The sequence below is a fragment of the Hylobates moloch genome, unplaced genomic scaffold (genome assembly GCF_009828535.3).
Source record: "Hylobates moloch isolate HMO894 unplaced genomic scaffold, HMol_V3 SCAFFOLD_15, whole genome shotgun sequence".
Lineage (NCBI taxonomy): Eukaryota > Metazoa > Chordata > Mammalia > Primates > Hylobatidae > Hylobates > Hylobates moloch.
Genome location: NW_026652290.1, coordinates 27,940,674 through 27,948,971, shown reverse-complemented (window position 1 = coordinate 27,948,971; position 8,298 = coordinate 27,940,674). Strand labels below are relative to the sequence as shown.

General features: G+C 50.1%; 1 non-coding gene across 1 annotated transcript; it reads left to right on the top strand.

Moving 5' to 3' along the window:
- The first annotated feature begins 6,558 nt into the window (after positions 1-6,558).
- On the top strand, positions 6,559-6,620 carry LOC116484356 (U7 small nuclear RNA). The gene has a single exon (XR_004252530.1). It is a non-coding gene; the product is annotated as a U7 small nuclear RNA (small nuclear RNA).
- The last annotated feature ends 1,678 nt before the right edge of the window (positions 6,621-8,298 follow it).

Sequence of the window (8,298 nt, the reverse complement as noted above, 5' to 3'; positions counted from 1 at the left end):
GCACTGCTTGCCCCTGGAGGGTGGAGAACGGGACAGCTGAGCCACAGGTGCGTGGGGGGAGAATTGATTTTCTCTGTATTATACTCTTTTGCACTTTTTAAATGTAATACCAGGTGATTGTAACATCTAGTAACAAATAAAGAAAATTCAAACTTAAAAGTGATTCAAGTGAGCCAGGCGTGGTGGCTCATTCCTGTAATCCCAGCACTTTGGGTGGCTGAGGCGGGCCAATGACCTGAGGTCAGGAGTTCAAGACCAGGCTGGCCAACATGGTGAAATGCTGTCTCTACTAAAAGTACAAAAATTAGCTGGGCGTGGTGGCGGGCACCTGTAATCCCGGCTACTTGGGAGGCTGAGGCACGAGAATCACTTGAACTCGGGAGGCGGAGGCTGCAATGAGCTGAGATCATGCCACTGCACTCCAGCCTGGGCACAGAGTGAAACTCCGTCTCAAAGAAAAAAAGGAAAAAGTGATTCAAGTGATTCAAGTGATTGAAGTTTCTAGGAATTGGTTGAGGGTTGGGGCAGAGTCAGGAGTTAAAGTTTATTCTTTTTTTTTTTTTTTTGAGATGGAGTTTTGCTCTTGTTGCCCAGGCTGGAGTGCAATGGCATGATCTCAGCTCACCGTAACCTCCACCTCCTGGGTTCAAGCGATTCTCCTTCCTCACCCTCCCAAGTAGCTGGGATTACAGGCAAGTGCCACCACACCTGGCTAATTTTGTATTTTTAGTAGAGACTGGGTTCTCCATGTTGGTAAGGCTGGTCTCAAACTCCAAACCTCAGGTGATTGCCCGCCTCGGCCTCCCAAAGTGCTGGGATTACAGGCATGAGCCACCACGCCCAGCTAAACTTTATTCTTTAGATCTCTTCTCAGTGAAAGGACAGGAGGGTAGGAGGACTTGGAGTGCTCAGCAGGCCGGGCCTCCTCGTCGCTCTTTCCAGCAAGCCCTTATCTGCACCGCAGGCCTCCCTGTCAGGCCTAAGTCTGGGAGAGGTGGGTGCAGTTGGCCTCCTGCGCAGGACCCCATGTTCTCACCTGCCCATGGGTCCAGCTGCCTGAGTTCACCAGCAGCAGAAGTTGCATATGCTGCAAGAGCTGCTGGGAGGGTTGGCCGGGAGTCATGAAGGTGGGTGCATGGTCCCCCAGAGACGGTAAGGTGGGGTTGAAGAGAAAGGGAAGGCCCCAGATACAATGGGCAGACTGGAAAGGCCTTGTTCAATCCTGGCATCAGCAAGGAGGCCAGTGATGGCCACGGCCACTGGTCCTTGGCCAGAACTGGAGGAGCCGGTCCTGTAGCCAGCCTCAATCCCCAGGCAATAGACCCAATCCCACTGGTGCCAGCCTGAGCTCAGCAGGACAGTTGAGCATTGTCTAAGCAAACAGCTATAGTAAAGGGAGGCACAGCTCCAGTGCTCCAGGTACCCTCCCTGCTCCTCAGCCTGTCTCCAGTCCCTCCCAGACAGGTGTGGCTCTGGCATGCCACTACCCTAAATCCACAAGTCCTGGTCTCCCAGCCTCCTACATCTGCCACTGCCCATGGGAAACACTGTTCTCTGCTCCCTGTCCCAGCTGGTGTCCTGTGACAGTCGAGCATGTGGCGGGAAGCCTGCCTCCTGCTAAGTGCATGTGTATGGGGCAGGACTAAAGTAGCAGGAGGATATGGGAAGACCCTGTGGTGTGACTACTGGTGCTGCCACTTCAGCTCGCTGGGCCTCAGCTTCTCCACCTAGGGCCTCTCTACGTTACAGCATCGTCACTAGGATCCCTCAAAACACTAATCACAAGAGCACTTTGTAAGATGAGGCATGCATTTGATATGCGTCGAGTTGTTATTTGTCACATTCTCATTACAGAGCTCTTAGTAAGCAGATGCTGAATGAATCCTGGTCCTGAGCTGATGACACCTGAGGGCTGTTGAAGAGTGATAGGCCCCAGCCTTCCTACACTGGGCAGAGCCCGTAGGGAGCCCCGCCCCTCTATTCCACTGCAGAGGTTCCTGGAGGCAGGGCTCTGGTCCCTGCACTGCTCTTAGGCTGCCCATGCAGAGGTGCGGGGTTGACTCAGAGACGCTCAGAAATGACCTGGAAATGGAGGGGCTGAGGAGCTCCAGGCTGCCCTGCTCCTCCTTGCCACCCTCTCCCTGATAGCAACAGATAAGGCCAGGAGGCTCCTGGGAACCTGCTGCCTAATTCCCACCCCATCCCCCAAGCAAGGCCTGCTTCCAGATCCTTAGGTGGCCCTCCTATGCTTTCAGAAGGAATAGTGCTGGACCCTAGGAGGCTGAGGCAGAGGGGGCATGAATAGATGCATTTTCAAGGGCATACCAGGTGCAAAGAGGCTCTGGGTGCTGGGAACAGGCTGAGCTCACCCACCCCTGGCCTTGCATCAGCTGCAGGGCTGGCTGCCAGGCCCTGGGAATTAGGCAGCAGGCTCCCAGGAGCCTCCCGGCCTTGTCTGTTGTTATCAGGAAGAGGGTGGCAAGGAGGAGCAGGCCAGCCTGGAGCTCCTCAGCCCCTCCATTTCCAGGTCACCCAGCTGTCCCAGCTCCCAGCTTCCCAGGCAGCGAACATTCTGTGCAATCAAGGGCAGGCACAGCCTAGGGCTTGGGAGATCACCCAGTCTGCCCAAGGCCTCTTTGCTGGAAGCCTTCCTCAGTTGGTGGGCATCTCCCAGGCTGATCTGGGAACTGTGGGGCTGGTTTCTCTCTGGTCATGACATCATTGCTTTAAAAATGATCCTCCAGCTGGGTGCAGTGGCTCATGCCTGTAATCCCAACACTTTGGGAGGCCAAGGCAGGAGGATTGCTTGAGGCCAAGAAGTTCGAGACCCACCTGAAAAACATAGTGAGATTCTGTCTCTACAAAAAATTTAAAAAACAACCAGACATGGCGGCGTGCCCTGTAGTCTCAGCTACTCAAGAAGCTGAGGCAGGAGGATTCCTTGAGCCAGGAGTTCAAGGCTGTAGTGAGTCATGATTGCAGTACTGCACTCTAGTCTGGGCAAGAGAAACCTTGTCTCTAAAAAATTAAATATAAAAATGAGCCCCCACCAACAGCTGCAGGTGCCGCAGATGCAAGCTGACAGTATATGAGAGAGGCTTCCAAAGTGGCCATGGATTATTGCCATTGCATCTCAGGGCTGAAGGTGACGGGAGGTTCACAGATGAGACACCTGGCTCAGTTGTTCTCCCTGGGACCCAGCCCCAGTGTTTGGGATTGCCTGGTACCTTCTTTATCCCTGGATCCTCTTGGGGTGCAAAAGTGGATGTGCCCTGGGGAGAAAAGTCTGTTCTGAGCATCAGGGCTGCTATCTGGGATGTCCTGAGAGCAGAGCTGAGGTCTACAGGCAAAGGAAAGGAGACCGGAGAAGGGACTGGAGCAGAAAGCAGGTGGAGGAGCAGGAACACAGGCTCACGGGAGCCTGGGGCCCTTGTCCTGGTCAGTCCTAACTTAGTGCCCCGGCCTCGGTTTCCCAATCTCTCTTCCTTGATTCCTTCCCACGGGCAGGACTTTCCCTTAGCCGAGGAGCTGCTAGAGGAAAAATGTAGTTACCCTCTCCCCTCCATTCATAGACTGCTCTCCCCTCCGTGGGCGTTAATTTCCTCATCTATAACCTGAGGAGACAGGACAAGGCAGCCTCGGAGCCCAGCAGCTCAGATGTCCTAGGAATCTATGCTATTATGACTCGGCCAGAACCTCCCTCTCTTTCAATGCTCTTTCCCCACCCAGCCCCTACCCTGGTGCCTGTTGTGCTTTTGCTCCTCATCTCCCACCTTCTGTCCCTCCAACTTCCTGGCTGCATGGAAGCTGGGCAAATCCACATTAGAATGTCTGAAACCCATGTTTGCCTTTTATCCACTGTATCTCCTGGGAATCCAGAGTGCGTGGTGAAGGGGCACTTCTCCCCAGAGGACACTTAGGAGGGCACACATTGTGGAGCTAAGTAGAAGGGCTGGTGGGGGGGCATAGGGGAGCGGGTGCTGGGGTGAGTAGGGTGGGAGTTGGGAGGTGGCCCAGGTTATGAGAGAGGCATAGTCTCAGGCAGCGTGCATTTGGCCCCAGTAGGAATACTGGAGTTGGAAAGGCCCTTAGGGATCCTTCAGGCCAACCACCCTGCCCATCTCACCCCATTTTAAAGATGAGTAAACTGAGGCCCAGCAAAATCAAGTGACTTGAAAAAATATATATACACACATATATATGTGTATATATACGTGTGTGTGTATATATATATATATACACACATATATATGTGTATATATACGTGTGTGTGTGTGTATATATATATATATATAGTTTTTTTTTTTTTTGAGATGGAATTTCACTCTTGTTGTCCAGGCTGGAATGCAGTGGTGCGATCTCAGCTCACTGCAACCTCTGCCTCCCGGGTTCAAGCGATTCTCGTGCCTCAGGCTCCCGAGTAGCTAGGATTACAGGTGCCCGCCACCACGCCCAGCTAATTTTTTGTATTTTTAGTAGAGACGGGGTTTCATCATGTGGGCCAGGCTGGTCTCGAACTCCTGACCTCAGGTGACCCGCCCGCCTCGGCCTTCTAAAGTGTGGAGAATACCAACCACCACCACCTCACCCAGCCAAGAAAATATAATTTAACACCAAGAAAGGAGGAAGAACTTGACTTCCATTTAAAAGATGGCCCTTAAATGGAATAGTTTTGCACAGAAAAAGCTCATGCCAGTTGCAGTGAGCTGAGATCGCGGCACTGCACTCCAGCCTAGGTGACAGAGTAAGACTCTGTTTCAAAAAAAAAAAAAAAAAGCTCATGCCACAGGTTGTGTTTCTCTTTTTTTTTGTCACCAATGATGACATGGTGATCATCATCATGGTCCATGGGTGTTCTGAGGACCAGACTTGGAAACTACTGTCCTGACATCCTTCTGCTGCTGCCACCTCTCTTTCTCTTCAACCAGCTTTGCAAAGTAAAGAAAGGGAACACTCAGGAGAATTTAGATCAAAAGTACTTTTATTTATTTACAGAGACAGGGTCTCACTATGTTGCCCAGGCAGATCCTGAACTCCTGAGCTTGAGTGATCTGCCCACCTCAGCCTCTCAAAGTGCTGGGATTACAGGCATGAGCCACTGTGCCCAGCCCAAAAGCACTTTGAAAACAAATTCAGTATCCCCCAAAATGATCACTACAGACATGAGGGCAACAGGAGCACAGTTGCTCAGAGAGGTGTGCAGGCAGGGGCCCAACTGGGGTCCCTGGGCCAGGGCTAGGACTTACTCCATGCTGGGCAGAACCACAGAATGTAGGTAGGCAGGTAAGTATGAGGGTAGGTGGGTGGGTAGCTCGCTGGCTCTTCTTGCATCCTTAGCACTTAAAGAGTTCTGGAAGTACTGATTCTGGGAAGACAGCGAGTGTGCTGGGCTCTATCCTGGTAGAGAAAGGCTGTTTCTTTACCTGGCTGTCTTCCCCTGACTCAAGGGTTCCTAGAGACCGGTAGTGAAGCTGGGGAGGGAGAATCTTTCAGCAGATGCAGAGGAAAAATGAGATGCTGGTTTGGTGCCTGGCACATAGTAAGCACTCAATTATTATTTGTGAGTGAACAGTGGAATGTATGGTATAGTTTATGGTAAATTCAGAGACGACCAGACAAGTCTAAGTTCTATTAATAGTTCTACCACTAACTATTCTGTGCTTCAGATGAATCTCCTGACCTCCCTGAACTTCAAGGACATGAGTGCCTGTACTGGGCAGGAGTCTTCCTCTTCTTCTCTTTTTAAAAGATGGGGTCTTACTATGTTGCCCAGGCTGTAGCGCAAATGGCTATTCACAGATATGATCCCACTATTGATCAGCACAAGAGTTTTAATCTGCTCTGTTTCCTACCTGGGCAGGTTCACCCCTGCTTAGGCAATCTGGTGATCACCCACTCTTGGGAGGTCACCATACTGATGCCACTAAGTTCAGACACCAGAACGGCATAGCACACTACAGTCCAGAACTCTCAGGCTCAAGCAATCCTCTTGTCTCAGCCTCCCAAGTAATTAGGACGACAGGCACACATCACTACTCCTGCTAATATTTTTCTTTTTATTTTTTTGTAGAGACAGGGTCTCACTATGTTGCCCAAGATGGTCTCAAACTCCTGAGCTCAAGCAATCCTTCCTCCTTGGTCTCCCAAAGCACTAGGATTACAAGTGTGAGCCACTGCACCCGGCCTGGAGTCTTCTTTACAAAGATCAGAAGCCATATTCCCACTAGCTTAAGCCAAAAAGGAAATTTCTAGCTCACATAACTGGGAGGGGCACTAAGGCAAATACTGTGGCTTTGGGGCAGGACCCAAAGTCTCCAAGACTCTTTTTCTTTGTCTTTGCTTCACTTCTGCTCTATCCACATGGCAGGGAAGGTGGCCATTTGCAGCTCAGATTTGGAAAGAGGGCTGGCTTCTCTCTCTCAACATCAAGAGGTTTTCATGGGCCCTGTTTGGTCCCAGTCAGACCTAGGTCACATGCCTGATCTATAGTGGGGGAAGTGGATTGTGCTACCAGAAGGGGAACAGGAAAGCCCGGTGGGCAGACAAAACAATAATTATTAATGTTACAGCTCTTTTAGTATTCGTCTAGCAGCCTTTCCAGTTTTTACCAGAAAGCCCCCTGAAAAAAATTAAAAAAAAAAAAACAACAATAATTATTACAGTACCTACAGTGCCTAAAGACGTCATAAGTATTGTGTATATTGGGAAAGACTGAGTCCTTAAAAATGCGGCACAAAAGTGACCTGAACCAAGCTTTGCCAAATCAGTTATTAATATTATTAGGTACCAATCCTATGGCTCCTATTACATGTCAAGCTCTGTATTAGGCTAAGTATACGGGTTTTTGTTTTGTTTTGTTTTGTTTTTGTTTTTTGAGACAGAGTCTCGCTCTGTCACCCAAGCTGGAGTGCAGTGGCATGATCTTGGCTCACTGCAGCCTCTGCCTCCTGGGTTCAAGCGATTCTCCTGCCTCAGCCTCCCAAGTAGCTGGGACTACAGGTGCACGCCACCACGCCCAGCTAATTTTTTTTTTTTTTTTTTTTGTATTTTTAGTAGAGACGGGGTTTCACCATGTTGGCCAGAATGGTCTCGATCTCCTGACCTCGTGATCTGCCCGCCTCAGCCTCCCAAAGTGCTGGGATTGCGGGCGTGAGCCACTGCACTCAGCCAGTATATGGATCTTGTTAACTTTTAAGTTCAGGGGCACACATGCAGGTTTGTTACATAGGTAAACTTGTGTCATAGGGGTTTGTTGTACAGATTATTTCATCACCCAGGTATTAAGCCTTGTACCCATTAGCTATTTTTCCTGATCTTCTCCCTCCTCCCACCCTCCCCTCTTCGATAGGCCCCAGTGCGTGTTGTTTCTCTCTACACATCTATGTGTTCTCATCACTTAGCACGGGCACCTACAGGTGAGAACATGCGGTATTTGGTTTTCTGTTCCCGTGTTAGTTTGCTAAGGATAACGGCCCCCAGCTCCATCCATGTCTCTGCAAAAGGCATGATCTCGTTCTTTTTCTATGGCGCCAAAGTATATGTTAAATCCATGTTTTGTTTTTTGAGAAAGGATCTTGCTCTGTTGCTCAGGCTAGGGTGCACGGTGACGTGATCATGGCTCACTGCAGCATCAACCTCGAAGACTCAAGTAGCTGAGACTACAAGCACACACCACCACACCCAGCTAATTTTTTTATTTTTTTGTAGTGATGGGATTTTTTTATTGGCCAGGTTATTCTTGAACTCCTGAGCTCAAGTGATCCTTCCACCCTGGTCCCCTGAAGTGCTGGGATTACAGCTGTGAGCCACTGCGCCCAGCCTATACATATTATTTACGTCATTTCTCATCCTTGCAACAATCCTCAGACATATGTATTATTAGCCCCATTTTAAAAGTGGAGAGACTGAGGCTAAGGTTACACAGGAAGTGAGTAGCTGAGCCAGAATGAAACTTGGGTCCTTCTGTCTGTGTTTTCACCAAAGATCAGGCTGCCTCTTCAGAAACCAAAGCTGAAAGCCTGGCAGAACGTTGCTTAGACCATGCTCTGAGCCCCGGCAGGTGTGGTTTTGCTGAGGCTTTCATGCCCTTCTCAGCTACACACTCCTTCAGCTCCCCTGTCCTACAGACCCTCCCCAGCCTCTGGAGACAGGTAACCCACTGTCTGTTTGTAATACACGGGCTTCTTCACCAAAAGGCATTTTTTTTTTTTCTTTTTGAGACAGGAGTCTTGCTCTGTCTCTCGGGCTGGAGTGCAGTGGCGCGATGTCAGCTCACTGCAACCTCCACCTCCTGGGCTC